The sequence below is a fragment of the Seriola dumerili genome, unplaced genomic scaffold (assembly GCF_002260705.1).
Source record: "Seriola dumerili isolate Sdu_G_001 unplaced genomic scaffold, Sdu_1.0 BDQW01000043.1, whole genome shotgun sequence".
NCBI lineage: Eukaryota > Metazoa > Chordata > Actinopteri > Carangiformes > Carangidae > Seriola > Seriola dumerili.
Window position 1 is genome coordinate 176,502 of NW_019174298.1, and position 6,187 is coordinate 182,688.

The window sequence follows — 6,187 nt, forward strand, 5'->3', positions numbered from 1 at the left end:
GTTGGGGGGGGGTGTTGGTTTGAGGGTAAGTAGGTAGGAAGGGAAAGAGATGGCAGTGACGGAAGGAGGGTGGTGATGGGGGGGCTGATCTTTCACAACCGTACAGGCGCACAGAGGCTCCAGGGGTCTAGAGGGTGTCTAGGTTTCGGCACAGTGACCGCAGCAGAGGGGTGGCTGTGGTCCTCTGTGTACACACAAACTGGTGACAGGAGGGTAGTCAGCAGCACCCACCTTGGGGGAGAGGAGAAGACAGACAACCCTTGAGTGTTTCACAATGTAGCCTGTCTCTCGTGAAAAACTAACTGGTGTCGATGTTTCAGTTGTAATTAACCAAAAGGGAATCATAAGATGCTGGTGGCTACAACACGCTTAAAGTGCATCGTTCAAAGAAATCACTGATGATGTGTCGAAAGGAAAAAGGCTGACTCTAAGAAATGAAGCCAAATATAAATAAGTAAAAACATTCAAACTGTGCAATTTTATTTCTAATGCAACAAGACTAAATAGCCACACCAGCAGCCCCATGAGGATGCAATGCTCATTGCACACCTGAATGCAAAATTGGTTGTTGGATGAAATAAATGTTGAAAAAACTATTTCTATTGCTATTTTTGTCATGACACCAAATGTAAAATTTGGCCTGAGGGCAGTGTAAGGGGGGGGGGGGGGGGGGGGCAGTGGAATCCAACGCGGGGCCACAGCTGGCACTCGTGCACCCAACCGCGTCACGGGCAAGCACGACGCGGTTTTGATGTCCACTGTGCCTTGTATGATCTTCCGTATAATTCCAAAATACCAGTCCCTTTCCCCAGACCCACTGTAAGGCTGAAACCTGAACCTCCATCTCCTCTCCCTCAAATCCAGCAAGCATCTACCTCTCCCCAGGGATTTTTTTTTTTTAACTCAAGCCCTCCTCCTCCCTTGACCTGCTTGGCCTGGCTGGCCGAGATGCAACGCCTTCACTTCACATTAAAAGGGAGCTACATCCAGGAGAGACAGGCCAAGCCTCCTGAAGCTGACTACATGAAATGTGTCAGTGAATCATGAAATCCGCAAAAGCTGGTAGAAGAACTTTCAAAGGACCAAGTTAATATTTAGGGCCCTGTCTCAGAGTTTCATTAATCTATATGTAATTAATGAAAGTTTCTTTTGGACATTTTGACAACAGATATCACATATAATCGTAATGATATATGTAAAATTATGTTAGATTTTTATGAAGAAGAATAGATGTTTTAACTACGAGACATTTGGAAATCATGTTACCAGACAGCGTGCTGTCTCGCAAGGTTATGTATTTGGAGGTTATAATACTGAACACTCACCACTTCTTGATTCCAGACCTGGCCTAAAAGTTGTTTTTTTTTTTTTACAGTCCATAGGATCACCATTTTCTAAAAAACGTAGTTGAACTGTATGAAGTCAGTATAAGTCAAACTTTCATCAAAAACCTAAAAATCAAACAACTGCTTTTTACTCAAATTAATTAGTAAAAATTTAAAAGACAAAATATTCATTGTTTGATTTAGCTTGTATGCAGCAGAATGAATTAAAAGTGCTTTGAATGAGCAGATAAAATATAGTCTTTCCTCTTAACTTTGCTGTCTAAAGCAAGCTGCAAATCCTATCCGACAATCTGCCGAAACTAAAGCATTGTGGCCTATTTAGGTTTTACTGACAGCTAGAAAGATTTTGTTCATAGTGAGAAAATAAGCCGCTTTTATGAGGAGGTGAAATAAATGCTAATGTTTCCAGATTAATGAAGGGCCACTTTGCAGCTTAAACTCTGGGGAACTCAACACTGGGTCAGCGATAAATGCAAGCTACAAGAGTAATTTATTTATGGGTATGTGAATAAATAAATTACAACCAATGGGGGCACTGGCATCAGCAGGGCAGATGGGACAGCACTCTCCAGATGGGAAGATAGGGTTGGCACACTCTTTGATATCCTCGCAGATTATCTCATCACACAGAACCGCTCCGCTGTCGCACACACAGATACGACACGGCTCTGGCTTCCACACATCCTTATCATTATACTGCTGGCCGTCCTGGATGCAGCCACCTGCCTCCTCTGTGATGGCCAGCAGGGGGAGCGTGGCAGGTGGATAGAGGAGGCACAGGAGCAACGGGAAGACAGAAAGGTTAGTTCAGGAGAGAGTTAGATATGGAAAGGTTTTGGAGTTTATACAGCATTGAGGGTTGGTATAGTAGATGTTGTTGTAAAAGTTGGTTTAAGAGAGGGAAGTGGGAATAAGAGGATGTAAGTGGGTCAAAGGGTGGGGCAGGGAAGTAGGAGGAGTAATGGCAGTGGAGGGGGGGTAAGATGGAGGTGGCTCATGAGTGAAGGAGAAGAACACACAAGGAAGAAGGAGAAAGATAAAAGTTATGCTGTATCAAATAAAACCTGTGAACATTTTATAATGTAGCACAAAGTATAGAAAAAGTGACATTCAAAAAATAGAATAACACAGGAATTAAACATGAATGTAACTGCATGAGGCCTTGGTGCTTTGATGTGGATGAACAGGTGCTGGTTTGACCCAAAAATACACTGGTACAAATAAGCATCGGTGGAGGACAAGTATAATGAAGGAGTTTCAAATATTATTAAGGCAGGAGGTGAGAAAAATGCTCCAAGTTATTATATGGAGAATTTTATAGCAGCAGAAAAGGCAATGTCAATAAGAGGCACAGTTAACAGTTGTGTCTGAAGTCCTAGTTGAGGTATTTCACGTTGCTGGCTGAGTATATTTAACCTGCAGGCCTGCTCTGTTGCTCGTATGAATGAACCTCTCTTACAGGGATACTGTGCCCAATTGACAAGCTGCTGCCTTAAGTAAACAGGGGGTCCTTCTAAATTTCTCCATCTGGGTCCCATAGCTGTGTCAAGTGCCAGTGCAAACACACTGGGGAATTAAGAATGGGAGATTTGTTTAATGTACACAGCTTAGGGCCAGGCCTGCCAACTGCTGTTATTTGTTTTTTAAGCATATTTGTGAAAGTGACACTTAGCACATACGTGTTACAGGGCTGTTTAATTCCTGATCAGAAATGAGTTTGGTCACTTGCAAATGTAATGTCTGCTTTCTATTCCATCACTATACTAAAAATATACAACTTTTTACTAAAATTTGGGGGTTAACTAGATGTTAAAAGTTTATGAATGCTTGGAGAGAGGGCATTGGAAGCAGGAGCAGTAAAGTGCATCTTGCTAAAAATACAACTAAATGTCCATCATCTGTTGGCTCCTGCTGTGCACTCTGTCCTCTGTCCCTCTCTCTTCCTGCTACCCTTTGAGCCTGCTAGTCTGGGGTCAAACACTGTCTGAACCTGTCACTTCACATCATGAAAACCCTGAATCTGCTGGTGTGAGGTTTATTTTACGTCTTAAAAACAACAATTAAACTCACTTTTGATTTGCCCATGAATTGCTCAAAACTAACTTTATAGAAACTCCTGAATTGTCTGACAGATCAAAAAGACACGTTTCTTTTAGAGAATGGTAGAAAAAAAGCAAGAAAACACATTTAAGGCTTCAAGAATCTCCTTAAAGCAGATCTGCCTCTGAAATATACTGTACTACACTCCACTACTAAATATACTGTACACTGTACTAAGAGCAAACAGAGCAGGAAAGGCTGAGCAGTAGGACCCAGGTGAGGACAAATGGACACTTGTTCACCTGGTCCTCCATCCCACACAGATGTGCCTTGACAGCCTCACCTGTCCTACAGAAAACTATACACTCACTTACTTGGAGGGACTATTGAAAACCTGCTTGAGAGTACAGATTAATATCATCAAAAATATTCGGAACTACATCATTGAAAACAGCTTGTGATGAAACTGTATAACTATAGCTCTATAGCAGAGAACTGCATGGGACAGAATTGTGCTCTTCATGCTCTTCATTTGACATCACACCCCTTGCACGTGGATTTTTTTCTCCACTATTCTTCTGAAACATCGGGCAGAGAACATTGGGAAGGCAAACAAGAAGTTGGTAATGTCATCACAGTAACAATCCACATTTTTTCCAAGTAAAAAGAAAAATGTCAAGAAAAACTTTGCAACTTACGGTCGTCCTCCTCCTGACATCTGACCACGGATAGTAAAACAACTTGGGATGCTACAAGTAGCAGAACAGTCCTTGAGTCCACAAAGCTGAACATGTCTAAATATTAGACATGCAGGAGCTTGGGTGAGAAGTGAAGGGACGGTGGAGACCAGGCTTTCAGTCAGTGGTGTGTTCAGTGTTTGTTCCCAGAGACTTATGGCACCATGCAGTCAAACCCTCCAAAATCTAAGTGGAATCCAACGCGGGGCCACAGCTGGCACTCTGCACCCACCGCGTCAGGGCAAGCACCGCGGTTTTATGTCCACTGTGCCTTGTATGGATCTTCGTATATTCCAAAATACCAGTCCTTCCCCCAGACCCCCTGTAAGGCTGAAACCTGAACCTCATCTCCCTCCCCTCAATCCAGCAGCATCTACTCTCCCAGGGATTTTTTTTTAACTCAAGCCCTCCTTCCTCCCTTGACCTGCTTGGCCTGGCCTGGCCAAGAGATGCACCTTCACTTTCACATTAAAAAGGGAGCTACATCCAGCAGAGCACAGGCCAAGCTCTGAGCTGACTACATGAAATTGTGTCAGTGAATCATGAAATCCCAAAGCTGGTAGAAGAACTTTCAAAGGACCAAGTTAATATTTAAGGGCCCTTCTCAGAGTTTCATTAATCTATATGTAATTTAATGAAAGTTCTTTTGGACATTTTGCAACAGATATCACATATAATGTAAATATATATGATAAAATTATGTTAGATTTTTGAAGAAAATGATGTTTTACTACGAGACCATTTGGAAATCTGTTACAGACCAACTACAGGACTGTCTTCCTCAAACAAGGTTATGTTATTTGGAAGGTTATAATACTGAACACTCAACTTCTTGATTTCCAGACCTGGCCTAAAAGTTGTTTTTTTTTTTTTACAGTCATAGGTCACATTTCTAAAAACGTAGTTTGAACTGTATGAAGTCAGTATAAGTAAAACTTTCATCAAAAAACCTAAAAATCAACAACTGCTTTTTACTCAAATTATTAGTAAAATTTTAAAGACAAAATATTATTGTTTGATTTACTTGTTCAGCAGAATGAATTAAAAGTGCTTGAATGAGCAGATAAAATATAGTTTTCCTCTAATTGCTGTCTAAAGCAAGCTGCAAATCCTATCCGAAATCTGCGAACTAAACATTGTGGCTATTAGGTTTTACCTGACAGCTAGAAAGAATTTGTTTATATGAGAAAATAAGCCGCTTTTGAGGAGGTGAAATAAATGCTAATGTTTCCAGATTAATGAAGGGCCACTTGCAGTTAAACTCTGGGAACTCAACACTGGGTCAGCGGGGTTGTTTGTTTCGGTCTAGTCTCTTGGATTATGGATTAATCTGCAGACTTTAGACAACCTGAAAGTGTTGAGCTGACCAATTCAACTGTGCAGTTATGTCATGCTCACATTACAGTCAAACTTTGTGAGAGGCTTGTCTGTTTGGACAAAGACCGTTGACAAGAGGTTGTGAGGTCCACTTAAGAGAACAATTGTACTGTACTGCAAAAAAAAGGAAATTTCTCTTGAAACACAACGTTATATTAGTTAAGTTAGCCGACGTATATTACTGTCATGTCTGTATATCATTTGCCCGTACTCAGTTTACTTGTTCAGTAAATCTGTAACAGGATTTATTTACCTTCATAGCAACATTCCTGACAAAATAGCACACATATGCCAGAATTATCTATTGTGAAGCTCAGCCAAAAGGGTGGTGAAACGTCTGTGTGATCTTTATCATGTACCTCCGCAGTAGATAGGGCCAGGTGAGTGAGCTTGAAAGGGGGTCTTTGTCATGAGGAGAGGCACAGTAATTCCAGGGTCACGACCTTCTAGACAGCCCCCCTCATTCCACACACAGGAAAGAAAGATTTGAAACCGCCATCTTAGCTCTCGTCTATCAGGTCTATGAGCTGTTTTCGTATTGGAATTATATTTAAGGCAGAAGTTAGAAGAAAACCGATGCTGTGTCAGCTCAAATCAAATTTGCTGTCCAATCCTATGTGACTATAAGGTCTGATCATCATATCTCAGGACAGCACAGTAAGGAAACTAGATGATGGTTTAGCAGGA